The sequence below is a fragment of the Notolabrus celidotus genome, chromosome 19 (genome assembly GCF_009762535.1).
Source record: "Notolabrus celidotus isolate fNotCel1 chromosome 19, fNotCel1.pri, whole genome shotgun sequence".
Lineage (NCBI taxonomy): Eukaryota > Metazoa > Chordata > Actinopteri > Labriformes > Labridae > Notolabrus > Notolabrus celidotus.
In genome coordinates, this window is record NC_048290.1 from 15,838,540 (window position 1) to 15,854,054 (window position 15,515).

General features: G+C 41.8%; 1 protein-coding gene across 5 annotated transcripts in view; it reads right to left on the reverse strand.

Moving 5' to 3' along the window:
- Window positions 1–15,515, reverse strand: part of LOC117831332 (transcription factor 4-like) — a 263,290-nt gene that overhangs the window by 68,149 nt on the left and 179,626 nt on the right. The gene's annotated exons all lie outside the window — the stretch shown is intronic.

The window sequence follows — 15,515 nt, forward strand, 5'->3', positions numbered from 1 at the left end:
TATGTAAATATATGCATGACACTATTCCTCAATATCTCCATAATCGATAAGTTATAAAGATATTCCGCTGTACAGCGTGTGCAAATAAACAAATGAGTTCGTATCAGACTGCAAACATGTTTAATTCTGATGTAAAGTGTGTGGTGTTGGTTTTGGCGTTACTGGGGACTTCTGGACTCCCAGTGGACACTCAAGGAACTGCAGTTTCATGCACTCCTGCATTGGCTTCATTTCTCAACATCAAATGTTGGTGCTTAATGACAACTTATCTTTCAAAACCTTCGCTGAAGGCATAAGTAAACTCGTATAAAGCATCTTAAGAAGGAAATTAAACACTAAATTTGGTTGTGTTCCTGCACCTTTAACACATTTCAACACTTTTAGACTTCATTTAATTTGATGACAGCTTTTGAAATCCCTCTTTCCGCGTTTCTCTTATCAATGCTTAATTTAACACCACTCCTCAGAGCAGAAAATCCTGTCAGAAATACATTAAATTTCCCATAAATCCAATAAATCTCTGCTCTGAACCTGAACCTCTGACCTCTCAAAACCCACCACAGAAGTAGAAGAAGCAGTTCTGAGCCGCAGCGTGGAGACTCAGCTGGTAAGAGGCTCTAATAGCCAACATATGGAAGCTCGCAGGATGCCAGGAACACAATCAGGACTGCATTATTTGGCCCACACTGGAATAATAAAGGATCCAGATCAAAGAGCTGATTACTTCAGCACTCCGGAGCTGCACAAGTCTTTTCTGTTTGTTCTTTCTTTATGTCGTCCTGCTTTTCTCTTTGTTGTCTTTGACTCATTCTTCCTCTCTTTTCTTTCTTCTTTGTTTTGCTCTCTTTCTTCCTTTCTTCACTTTCTTTTGGTTGCAACAACCAGGTACTTTTCAAACAAGCTCCATATGAATCTGGATAATATCTATCATCGCAGTTATTGATAGATGTGAGCCGGCAGGAGGTGCATTTGAGTACTTACAGCAGCGTAGGACAAATCTAAACTGATGGAGAGTGAAAACAGACAACGACTTGTCCGCCAGATGTTTGATCACACGTACAACCTATCTTTTGGAAAGATGGATAGTAATGGAGCCTCTAACTGTTGTACCGCTTTGTGTGTGTGTGTGTGTGTGTGTGTGTGTGTGTGTGTGTGTGTGTGTGTGTGTGTGTGTGTGTGTGTGTGTGTGTGTGTGTGTGTGACCTATTTGAATGCAGCCTGGCAGTGCCAACATGAGACAAAATGGGCATCAAACCAGCGGTCTTCACAGCATGGAGAAAGCTACAATGCCACAGTGTGTGACATTGTGTGTGTGTGTGTGTGTGTGTGTGTGTGTGTGTGTGTGTGTGTGTGTGTGTGTGTGTGTGTGTGTGTGTGTGTGTGTTTCCTCCTGCACACAGCTACCAGCCCACTTTAACATGAAAAACAAACATGATGTTTATTCTTTTATTCATAACTCAGTCAGACATAGTGAGGCACAAACCTGCACCCTGCAGGGGGTCAGGGTGCAGTTCTTTAGGTAGTGCATTTTTATAATCACTCTACAAAGACCGACTACATGATGAAGGGTAAGATGTATTTTATTCAACCAGAAGCAGCAGAAACTGTATGGTACATAACTCTCTTCAAAGCCACCACAACGCATTAAAGAAATCTGTTTTTACCTCGCAGAACAAAGTCTGGTCTACCACAGGTGAGTTACTTAAAATCACTGTGCAGGTTTAATGTTTGAAGTGGTGAGGTGGATCTATTACAAACACACACACTCATAGAAACACAATCAAGACAGAAGAAGACTAAAAAAAAACATGATCTGCAAAGTAAAATTAGTATTTCTCTCACTGGACTCAGGTAGCTTTAAAGAGAGCTATGTCTTTGTTTTTTCCGGTTGTGTAAAATGATCTTAACTCAAGCGAAGAGGTCTATCTCTGTCGAGTATTCCTCAGTATGGTTGTCAGCAAAAACAATCTGAGCCAGTCACTGACGTACACTACCAGTCAAAAGTTTGGACACACCTGCTCATTCAATGTTTTTTGTTTATTTTAATTATTTCCAACATTGTAGATTAATACTGAAGACATCAAAACTATGAAATAATCTGGTTTTGCCATAATCTGGATTACAACAGTAGTCAAATAGGGCTATCCATTGTGTACTAACACTACCTCTGAACAACACAACTGACGGTCTCAAACACATTAAGAAGGCAAGTCATTCTACAAATGAACTCTTGACAAGGCTCATGTTAATTAGAAACCATTCCAGGAGACCACTTCATGAAGCAGACTGAGAGAATACCAAGAGTGTGCAAAGCTATCATGAAGGAAAAAGGGGGCTACTTTACAGAATCTAAAATATAAAACATATTCTGCTTTGTTTAACACTTTTTTGTTTATTAAATAATTCCATATATGTTCTTTCATAGTTTTGATGTCTTCAGTATTAATCTACAGTGTTTACAATAATTAAAATAAATACAAACCCTGGACTTAGAAGGTGTTTCCAAACTTTTGACTGGTAGCGTATTCCATAACATCCAAAGTCACAGATGTGTAAAAGACGCAAAAAAAGGTTTAACTGTCTTCCTGCTTCACGATTCAAACTACTTTGCTTTAAATGCACAATAAAGAGGAAGGCAAACCATCTAAAAGTGAGCGCCACGATCCTCATCTGCATTACCATCTATCCCAGCATGCTTTGAGCAGGAAGACGTCTCTTGTAATGCACGGAGAATGGGGGCAAATGTCCAGTGGCCAACGTCCCCAGTCCCATCTTGGAGTTAAAATACTGCAGCACATTAAAATACCTCTCTCTCCATTCTTTACTGGTATACAGGTTGCATAGCCTGCACAGGATGCAGACTACATTAAGATGAAAGGTATCTCTGCGCCGATTTTGACACACTTCTCATGGACATTCTTCAAGCAGAGGCATTTTGCATCAAGGATTATGCTGGAGCCATTACAGCCTGAGCCCCTGCTGCTAGGTAAGGCAAGCAACGTGACATCACATATGAGTTATTTTACCCCAAAATAAGAAATACAAATTAAGACCCAGTCAAGAAAAGGAAGAAATTAGACATTAAATAAGATCTCTCTTTAACAGGACTGCACTTGAATCCACCACGTAGGGACCACCAGCATCACACACTAAAGAGACTTGTTTGTTTCTGTGACTGAACACTAAATTGTATGATCCTCTCATACACTGTCACCACGCTGCTGAAGCCGAGCCGCTAACAGTGTGTGTTAGTCGTCTGAGCTAGCTGCCATTCAGCCGCACTGAGCCGCATTGTGTCGTACAGTTTTGTTGTCTTGTTGTTTAAAGTGTGACAGCTGTCCAGTGTTTATCAGCGAGTCCATGCAGCCTCCCTAACAGCTCACCACAGCATGACTGACCCACTAAAACACACACACACACACAACCACTCACACATGCACACACGCACGCACACACACACAAGCCTTACAAAATCACAACAGCCCCATTTTCCACTTTGATAATGAAGACTGGGTCGGTTTTATGTATGCGTGTGTGTTTGTGTATGCAGAGGGGCTCTACCACGAACAAGTGTGTCCACCCTGGTTTAGAGTGGTTTCTTCTACACACACACACACACACACACACACGCGCACACACATGCACACACACAACACACAGCGTTTCTTTGTTCTCATGCCAAAAATGTTAACTTACTTAAGCTTGCCTTTTGCTGTGAAGCTAGTGCTTAGAACATATGAGAATAGGCTTTAGCTGACACGCACACACACACACACACACACACACACACACTCACACACATACACACACCAACAGAAAACAGCAAATCGACCATTGAAACCAGCACAGTTCCTGACTAACAGGAGAAAAGGTCTGATTTTGAGCCACAAATACGCTTGAACACAGACAAACCATAAGGTAGACGATCCCACACACACACACACACACACACAGAGGGAATAAAGTGCTTGAGAGTTATAATGTCACACAGACAGTGTTTTACAGCAGTACAGAACATAAAACCCCGGCTGGCGATTTGTTATGTTTTATGAAATTGAAGCTGAGTGAGTAAAACTAACACCAAAGCACTGAATAAATCCTGAGCTGCAACAACATCATAACTTTTTTAAAGAAAGAAAGAAAAAAAATAATAAGATTTTGAATAAAAATAATCAGAGCACTGGATGGAAAGTCTGCTTTTTGAACGTCTATTCGATGCCGTTGATAAAATGTTTCTGAAATCTGCTGCTGTCACAAGATTCATCGCACATTTACACACATATTAACGTTGATTTCATGTTGGATCTCATATTGCAGCTTGCATGACTGGGTTATAGTCTGTCCCGGTCACCAATGAAAAACAAGCATCTAGCTTACACACACACACGACTCCCCATTTGTCAGTTTAGGATAGACATGCCCGAGTGTGCATACAAACAACATCCAACTGAGATGTTTCCTGCATAAAATTTAAAAATGTAATGGACCAAACTGAAGCAAATACCTTGTTGTTGAACCTAGCTTTTGCAGCTGTTAGCCAAAACTTGTGGCCTTTTATGTCATGTGGATCCAGCTCTAGGTCTACATGTGATTAAAACTCTGCAGGCCACAAACATAAGTCGTACTGCAACAGAATCTGAAGCTTGCAGGATGGGTTGTAGTGCACTAGCATAGACTGTATAAATAATAGACGTAGTATCCGTGACGTCACCCATCTGTTTCTGAAGCGCTGTTTTGAGACCAATCGTTGGCGGGAGCCATATTGCTGCTGTCGAGCGATTGTGACGTAAAGAGGCGGGCTTTGCGCCTCCTAACTAACAGCTACAGCGTTTCCGCCTGTCAATCAAGTCAGCTGTTCCTCTCAGTATGGAAAACTCACAATCTCAATAGCTTCGAAATTACCACGTTATGAATAAATTCACCCACCGTGCAGTGTGTGCCGTTCAAGATCAGAGCTATCCAGACTACACTTGTTTTTTTGTACCAGGCTGTAAACATGTTTAATTCTGCTGTAAAGATCAGCTTTTTTAAATTGGTGTATATGTGGTTTCCGGTAATTCCTGAGCCAGCATCAAGCGGACACTTGATGAACTGACGTTTTTAACACTTCTGCATTGGCTTCAGTTCTCGTGGCCGGAGGTTGCCGCTTGTGCACTAGTGAATGAAGTTCGTACAGTTGAAGGAAGGTTAGCTGCTGCTATACTTATGCTAGTATCCTCCTCTCCTCTCCTCTCCTCTCCTCTCCTCTCCTCTCCTCTCCTCTCCTCTACGACCCTGAGTCTCAACCCCTCAGTCTCTGACACTTCAGGCTTCCTCGACCCTACTCATCCAACCTTACCTCAACTCTTCAGCATATGTATATGGACTTCCTAATATGGGCATGCATATGAAATGCATCTGGATCCTGCTGCAAGCATCAGTACAAACATTGACTACACACTTCTTAAAGTCAGAAATGGCAGCAAACAGGGCTTGTGATCAAACACAGCCACTCATCAGGTCCTGGTCACTTACTCCAAGGCCCCAAAAATTCCAATATGGCCGCCACAAAGCCTGCTACTGCACGTGCAGCTGAAAAGCTTCTGCACCCAGTCGTATGTGAGAATCTACAGCCAGCCAACCAAACACCATGAACCATCATCTACTACTAGCACTGCTGCCCGTCCTCGTCTGCCAGCTGACCTCCATGTTCAGAGGTTTGAAGGAGCTGGCAGGCGCTCAGTCAGACGCCGGGAATCAAACCTGTGAATCAGACACACAGAGCCTCTCTTCACATGGACAGGTCAGGGTGGAAATTCCCAGTTATCCAAAGAATGCCGACCCATTCTGCTCCACTACAGTCCACCTTCCCTTATGGGGCACACACACACTCACACACACACAGACAGATGACTCACTGTTCGACTATGTGTGTGTTGATATGCATGCACATCACTTTGGCAGCTGCGACCTCGCACATTAAAGTCAAGGGTGGATAAAGACAGAGAGGGAAAAACTGACCAGAGGCTCTGCTGCAAAACCTGCACATCATCAATGAGAGCGGCAGATCCAGAGTTTATTTTGGACTGGTTTTTGATGAACTCCAGTAGCATGCAGACTCACAGTCACTGGTGTCCTTGGTGGAGGATTGTTCAATAGAAACAATTTCTGAGTCCAGACATGAATCACAGTTTTAGACGGATTCAGCAGAGACGTGAAGAGAAGCATCAGTGACCACATGCAGTCTCCTGTTACTCAAACACAGGTGAGAGGATAACCATAAAATCTGCAGACGGGAACAACAGCACAATAATAACCTCTATAATCTTTGTACATATACAAATATTAAGGAGTCTTATGATACAAACATGACTTATTATTTTGCAGAGTTTGAAAACCTTGGATAACGTGCATCTTATTCAAATTAAATTGTATTTTTTTGCAAATCTTGATATGCATCATATGTAAAAAAATATATTTTACTCATATAACAACTTGTGTGTGTTGCTTTTAATAAAACAATATGAAGTCAGGCCTGTGTTTTGTTTTCTGTTGTCATTGAAGCCAGGTGCAAAAGTGCCAAATGAATATCAGGATACACATCAGAGGAGTGCTGCGATTCAGAAAGATCATCTCTCTTCAAAACCTTTGAATCAGCTGCCAAATATTAAAAATAAAGAACATTAAAAGCACAATAAAGTGCAAATTCAAGACTATAATGGTCTTCAAAGTCGGATGTTGAGGACATTTAGAGGAGCTGCAAATAAATGTTTCTATTGAAGATACATTTCTGATAAGGAGACCAGCAGAGGTGAAAAAAACACTATAAAGAAGACATGCATGTTTGCAACATCGAGCTGGATCCAGTAGAGCAAGTGATTTAAAATGATCAATTTTTAACCGCTGATGACCGATGACATCCCGCTTCATTTACGTCTCTCGTGCAGCTGCATTAACCACAAAGAGCACCACCACCATGTGTTCAAACAGAACATACTAAACACACGGATGTAAAGTTAACACGTGATCTTAACGACACACAGAAACCAACCAGAAGCTTTCATTTCATACACACACAATGAGAAAATATGCAAAGCACGTCCATATGAATAAAAGTGATCTTCCACCTTTATGCAAGATTAAACAAGAAAACGTCTCATTATCACCGAGACATCAGCTCCTCATCAGCCTGACATTTAGAGCTCAGACATGTGACACTGTGACATCACTAATGACCCACTAATTAGCCTTTCCCCTTTGTTAATGAAGAGCAGAGACATAACGTGAACGAGAGGAGTCATATGTCTCTGTGTCGACACACTGACATCATAAAACATCACGAGCACAAAGCAGACTGTAATCCACACTAGGGGTGGGAATGATTTTCAAATATTCCAATATTCATTCAATTTGTAAAAATCAAAGAGCTACTTTGAATATTTTCTAATTTTAAAAGTACAACTTTTTATAGTTTTGACTGGTGTCTGGTTGTAATACGGTATTCCCGCCAGATGGAGGCTACACAGCGTCTTAAGGCTGTTTGCTGACCGCATTAATTAACAGAAGAAGAAGAAGAATGCTAACTGCATTAAATAGCAAAAGAAGAAGAAAACATTTGTGATAGTTACAGCAAATTTTTCTGTTTCGGAATCTCACTACTAGACGTGTTTCCAGAGACTGAGCATGGCTGTAAAATTTTAACATACATTATTTTAATTTCTGTATAACCCTTGAATAAATGCCAGTGATTATTGAATAGTATTTTGGCTTGAAATGCCCACCCCTAATCTATGGGCCTGAAATATTTTTTAAATGTCTCAAAATCAAATAATTTTATGAATTATTAGATGATCTTCAGTTCATGTGTTTAATAAACTATTTCAATAATTGTATCATTCTTTTACAGAATTTAAAAACATTAAAAAAAAACAGTTAAGTGCTAAAGTAAAAATGTTTTTCATATACACTACCAGTCAAAAGTTTGTAAATACCTTCTCATTCAAGGATTTGTATTTATCTTCATTATTTGAAACACTGTAGATTAATACCAAAGACATAACAACTATGAAAGAACATATATGGAATTATTTAATGAACAAAAAAGTGTTAAACAAAGCAGAATATATTTAAGATTGAATTCTATGATCTGAATCTTTAAAATGAGCCAAAACCAGAAATTTCAATGCTACCTTATCTGGTACGTAAATATCTACACAAAATCCATCCAGACAACAAACACACCGTAGTGACCACAGGTACTTCACTCACTCACCTCTCTGAGACTGATTACCAACTAAGGGTTAGTAAAAACACCATGGTGTTTTTTAGGATATCATGTAAAAATGATAATGATGAAATTAAAGTAAAGCAGTGTGTTTGTGTCAGCAGTACTTGTGTGTGTTGGTGCGTGTATCAGTGTGTGCATCAGCGGCATCAGTGTCAGATAATCTGATGCAGTAGGATTAAGTCTAAGCCTGAACAGTGTGTCGCGCTTTGAACGACCGGACATCCAACACACACACACACACACACACACACACACACACACACACACACACACACGCACAAACATACGCACGCACACACACACACACACACACACGCACACACACACACACACACACACACACACACACACACACACACACACACACACACAAAAGCGAAAAGCAGACTTTAAAGTCAGCATAGACACACTGAATGACCTCACAGGGAGAGCAGCACTTTACAGTCGCACCACAATGGAACACACATACATACACACACCACACACCACACACACACACACACACAAAATGCACAAACACATAGATGTATTTATCCATATACTGAGAGAGGCCGCAGGGTTCACATGAAAAGAAGCGTACTTCAACACACACTCACATTTTTCCAATGTAAACTACATGTTTCCTACAGAAAAGGATAAGGGCCACTGAAAAAAAAAAACAAAGGTACATTTTGAGAAAAAAGTCAGAATTCTGAGAAAAAAGTCAGAATTCAGACTTTAATCTCAGGATTCTGATATTTTTCTTGGAAAAATTGGACCTTAATTATTTTTATTTTTTTCAGTGGCCCTAATCCTATTCCATAGTTTTCACCTTACATAACTAAATCTTGTAAAAAAAAAAAAAAAAACATCTTTCTGTACAAAAGAACACCTGATCTGATTCAACCTGCTGTACGGGGACAAAGACAGAACCTCAAACCTGAAACAGACAATGAAACAAATCACAAACACATTCATAGAGAAGAGAGAGAGAGAGAGAGAGAGAGAGAGAGAGAGAGAGAGAGAGAGAGAGAGAGAGAGAGAGAGGGAGAGAGAGAGAGAGAGAGTGTTCTCTGTATCCAGTAACAAAAAATATATAATCACAACACTTTGCAGAAATATCTCAGATGTGAAAACACAGGGCCAGAAACAACCACTCCAAAAATAAATAAATCAAATCAAATCGCACAAAGAAAGCATCTTCACAAAATCTGACCTTTGTGGAGTGAAATGACGAGGCTTCCATCTTTAAAATCATTAATACATTTATCTATCTATTTTAAGCTGCATTCATTGAATTTTACTTAATGTAGGGAGATATTGAGGCCATGAAACTAAATTAAACATATAACTATTATAATATCTGTGCCTGACACACTAATACATGAAAACATGCAATCATATCATCTCTTTTTGAGTCGTTCAGACAGATGGAAGATTGAGGCCTTCTCACACACACACACACACACACACACACACACACACACACACACACACACACACACACACACACACAATGCATCTATTTATAAAGTTATAATTGCATAACATGCTGTGCTCTAATTCCAGCCTACTGAGCACACAGGATGTCCACACACACACACACACACACACACACACGCACCCCCAAACAAGCAGTAAAGCTGGCCTTCACTGTGTGTTCCTCTTCATATTCACCAGAACGAGGTGGAGAAACTCACATTAATACTTGCATTAAAAAAGACACACACACACACACACACACACACACACACACACACACAAACACTCGCTCGCACACAAACACACACACACACACACACACACACACACACACACACCCTCTGTGTACTAAATAACAACACACAGACACAAGACGCTAATTTGCATATTTGCTGCTGCAGGCGTGAGAAGCTCCTCTCTGTAGTTTGAGTCGTTTTAATATCTTTACCAGAAAAAGTATCCGAGGCAGATTCATGAACGAGACGTTACATAACACCGCAAGGATTCAAGACTTTCTATCGTTTTATTCCTATCTGCTGTCAAAAAACATTTAAATATTTATGTGACGATGAGGATCGTTATCTTCATCATCAGAGGGTTCAGATTATTTTATTGTGTGATGATCCAAAAACAAGATTATTAAAAAAATCATTCATAAAGATCTAATGAAAAAACATGACTGTTGTTAAACACACAAGTCTCATTGGTGCATTTTGGTGTTGACCTTTGACCTTCTTGATTTGAGAGGACTAAATAATGAAATGTAAATAAAATACAGAATTTACAGGAGTTCAAAATGTGTGCCTTTCTTTCTAATGAGTCTACAACAATTAAAATGAAGGTAGCTATTTTTATGTTACACTCATCTGAATGAGGAACAGTATTTTGGATCCAACTCTGATTGGCATACATTAACCCAAAAAACTGTGATTTAAAAACAAAAATCAATTAAAATCTCAGAGTGTTGTTTGTCTCAGAAAAACAGTGAAAGCTAAACAAATTTCCGCCGACAGCCTCGTCACTTTAAAGTGTTTAAAGTGTGTGTTTCCTGAAGCTGCACACTGAGAGAGGACTGCAGGATTTTGGCAGGCGGCTTCAGGACTCTCCTAATTAAAACTTACTGAATATTCAAACGCTGTGTTAGCATAACAATAGCCGGCTGGCCGGGCCGGCTTTAAATGAGGCCTTTTGTTTTAGCCGAGCTCTCTGCTGCCTCATTAAGCTGCTGGAGCTTAAGTTAGCGAGCCGACAGCCGCTTACCGAAGCTCAGGCCTTGGCCCTCACCCTCCTCCTCCTCCTCTTCTCTCTCCCCTCTTCACCCTCCCCCCACTCTCTCCCAAAACTAAAGCCCCAATACAGCCTCTTCTGTCGGTCTCCCCGGGCCGCTGAATGCTGCTGCAGATCTCCCCGAGCCTCTCCTCTCCAACCCAACTACTCTGCCCCAGTTTCCACTCACTCCATCTCTGCCTCCGTAACACCAACTAGACGGAATCTGTTCTTCAGAGAATCCCTAAAACACCTCACAGCAGCCAAACACTGAAACTCCCCTGAAACACTGAAACAGGCCACAAACGCACAACAATATCATTTTATTATCAGTTAATTTGGTGTTGGTGTTTTCTCTCCCTGCCAGAGGACGGCGGCTGTAAACAAGCTGTGACACAGGCAGACCGAGCGGGGCAGGGGGGTACGGTGAAGATGGAAAGGAGCTTGGCACTGGATCAAGACCGTCGGCACAATGTGCCATCCAGCAGCCAGCCAGCCACCAAACAAAGCGGTGCCACGTCGAGCCCCGTGGCATCGCCCAGCTAAAAGAGCTCCGGCTCTGAGAGAAGCCGTATGGACACAAAGAAGGGCCCGAAACTACGGCGATAGAGCGGGGACAGAAAGCACAAGGCTGGTCAGAGCTGGGCTGAGGCACTCGGTGGCCGGATGGAGGCCGGAGACCCAGCAGCCGCCGGGGAAACAGGGGACGACTGTTGGTGTAGAAGCGTCCGAACAACAGAGTCTCTGTTTACAGTCACACAGGTCACAGCAGCTACAAGCATCTGAACTTGCTGATAACATCCAGAAAATGTCAACAATCTTTAGTGATTTAACACTAAAGATACACAAAATAAACTCTTTAGATTACACTATGTATTAATTAAATACAAGAGGAATTCATGATGGAATAAACCAAAAGGATGAGATAAATCAAACACAAATGAAGGTTAAAGATGAGAAACTACAAAAACTGCAGAAGTGAAAATATTACTGCAAAATTCAGCCCGCATTTTCTCTTCTCATAAGATAATTCAGTTTGTATTTAAAGTCTGCTTGCTAATTGTTCACATAAATATTGTCAATTGAAATTCCAATATCCAAAATATTCACAATTCAAAGAAAGTCTATATTTCTGTTAATTTGATATAAATAATAAAACAGAACGTAATGTGTTTTTCTCTTTTTCTCCGTCCTCACTGTCTCCTCCTTCCTCCCCTTGTTTCCTCTTAACCTCACGTGGAGTCAAAAGGTGAGACAAAGGCAGACACAGAGGACAGACACTTCACTGACAGGTGGATTTGTAGGAAATCCCAGCCTTCCATCTTCATTTACACCTGCAGCGCACTGACATTTCTGCTTCTAAGCAGAAAAAAAAACTGTGAAATTCATTCAGCTTCGCTTTTTACACCCTGTTCTTTTTTCTCTAGCCTTCACTTCACCTCTTCATCACCCCCTCCCTAAATCTCTTCACCCCTTTCCTGGTGTTTTACAGGTGGGGGTGACTGGGAGACAGACAGACGGACAGACAGGTTCACAGCAGGACAGCTGCACCTGGCAGGGTGACTTCCTCAGATGGATTTTTCTCTCTGGATCGACACAATAAAGACTTTCTTTCTTTATTTATAGAGTACATTTTAAAGAACTCATCAAACTTTAAAAGATATTTAGAAAGAGAGGAAAATTAGCAAATTTATAATTCATAAAATGTAGTGCATTTATATTATTTTGGTGAAATATAAATATCACTATGAAATATAACGTCTTAAAGGCCACATTTATAATCCACCTTTTCCTTATTTTAATTTTCAAATTTGCTGCCTGCTTTATTAAAACCCCAAAAATATAATTACAGGCAAAACTGCGGCAGAAAAGTCAACAATTCAGGCAGTTTGGGGAGAAATTAAAATTAGAAAAAGCCAAAAGCTCCTGAATAAAACATAAATATATCCAAAAACCGCAGTGTCAGTCCGCTACAAAGAGAGATGGAGAGAAATATAATGAAATAACAAGGCTCATATTTTGCTGCATTTAAAATGTAGAAATAAACCACAGAAAAAGACAAAAGACTTAAAGCTGTGAGCGGATTATTAGGAGCTGGTTTTGGACGCACCGGACGCGAAAAATAAGACAAAATCGAAAAACGTAAAATCAGAAGGACTAGACAATTTATTTCTTTTTTTCAAAGGGTAAAGGTGTGACACACACAGATCGTCCTACACACACACACACACACACACACACCATAAAAACACTCTGATCACATATCAGAAGCTGTCCAACCGTTTTAATCCAAACACTTCGGCTCTCCTGTCACTTTCCCCGCTCCACACACACGTGCACGCGCGTAACGCATACACCACACACACATAGGCCTTCACACCAGGCAGACTCACAATTAAACACACACGCTTTTATTCCCCCGATAAACAACAGCACTGCTGTTTTTCCCAAAATAAACCCCCGACAGACGGACAGCAGAGAGAGAGCTCACAGTCCGTTCGCACTTTGACGCGCGGCGGCGGCGGCGAACCGACGCGCCGCGAAGTTGGTGCGTAAAGAAGCGACACTCTTCACCTTCACACCTCCCCTCTCTCTCTCTTCTCCTTTCTTTCCCTCTCTCTCTCCACCTTTCACTCTCTCTCCGTCTGACTCCCAAACCCTCACGGGAGGAAGGAGAAAAAGACGCGGAAGAAGTCATGGATGGAGGAGTGTGTGTGCGTGTGAGTGTATGTGTGTATGTGTCTTACCGCTTTGCCGTTGTAGTAGTACATGAGTGAGCTGCCTGTCATCCCGGGGATGGTGTACGCACAATACATCGTTCCGCTCCTCGGCAGACAGAAGAAAAACTCTTATTTCTCCCCTTTTTCCTCTCTGCGTCTCTCCGTTTTTCTCTCTGTTTCGGGTTTATTTCGCTCCCCCCGCCCCTTCTCTCTTCTTCTTCTCCACCTTTGCTTCTTCTTTTCCTCTCCTGTTTGAACTTTTTCACGGGATTTGTTATGATCTCAAACTCTCGCCGCTTCGCTCGCGTGTTCCTGCCTGCGCGTTTTTTTCCCCGCCGACAATTCCTTCAGTTGCATTTTCCCATATGGCCGAGCCGAGGCACGCGGAATATGCAAAGTAGGGAGAGAGAGAGAGAGAGAGAGAGAGAGAGAGAGAGAGAGAGAGAGAGAGAGAGAGAGAGAGAGGTGCCCCTCCCCTTCTCTCTCTCTCTCTCTCTCTCGTCCCCTCGCTCTTACACACATATCCGCGCGCACAGACGCTCACGGACACGCGCGCGTGGCTGCCGACACTCTTTCAACTTTCCACAGTAAATCTGGAAGTCATCCCCCCCTCCTCCTTCCTCTCCTCCTCGCGCGGTGCTGCACTTCGCCGCCTGCCTTTGAACTGAGCAGAATATTCACTTTTTCCATCTCGTCCAGACCGCGCGCTTCTTCACTCACTCCTTTTTTCTCCTCCTCATCATTTCATCTCTTCCTTTTTTCTTTTTCCTCTCCTCTCATCCCCTCTGATTTACCCCCTTCTTTCCTTTTCTCCCCTCCTTCTCCCTCCTTGAAACCTATGATTTCTTGTTTCCCCTTTTCCTTTTTATTCTCTTCCACTTCCCCTCGTTTTCTCCTCTTCTTCCTCCTCCCTCGTTTCCTGTCTACCTTCTTGTTTTTCTGATCTCCTCTAATGTCTCCTTCTACCTCTCCTCTTGCACTTCCCTCCCTCTCTCATCTCCAGTGTTTTATGTCCTCTCTTACCATGTTTTCACTTCACAATTCTCTTTCCCCCCTGTAATTTCCCCCACTTTTCCTACGTCCTCCCTTTTTTGTCCTCTTCTCCTATTTGTTTTCCTCTACTTTGTACTCTTCCCTAGTCTCCTCATTTGATTCCTACACCTGTGTTGACTGCTCCTAAATTTCATCACCTTTCCTCATGTTTTTTTGTGACCTCTCTTCTCCCACTTGTGCCCTTGTGTCCTACCTGTCTCTAACGTCTCTCCTCTCCTCTCCTCTCCTCTCCTCTCCTCTCCTCTCCTCTCCTCTCCTCTCCTCTCGTTTACCATTTTCTCTCCTCCTTATTTCTCCTTGTATCTTATCATTTCCTGTTTCCCCCTTTCCTATTTTTTTCTCCTCCACTTCCACTTGTTTTCTCCAATTCTTCTTCCTCCCTCGTTTCCCCTCTTCCTCTCCGCTTGCACTCCTCCTCCCTCTCTCACCTCCAGTTCTTTATTTCCTCTCTTCCCTTAAGTTTCCTTCATGTTTTCACTCCTCTCCTTCCATGTTTTCACCTCACAACTCTCTCTTTGCCTCCTTTAATTTCAGCCTCTCTTTTCCTATGTGCTTCCTTTTTTGTCTCCTCTTCTCCTATCTGTTTTCCTCTGCTTCTCCCTTGTTCATTCCTCTTCTCTCTACCTTCCAACTATTCTCCCTCTTCCCTTTTCTCCTCATTTGTTTCCTACACCTGTGTGGCTCCTCCTAAATTTCATCACCTTCCCTCACGTTTTTTTGTGTCCTCTCTTCTCTCACTAATGTCCTTA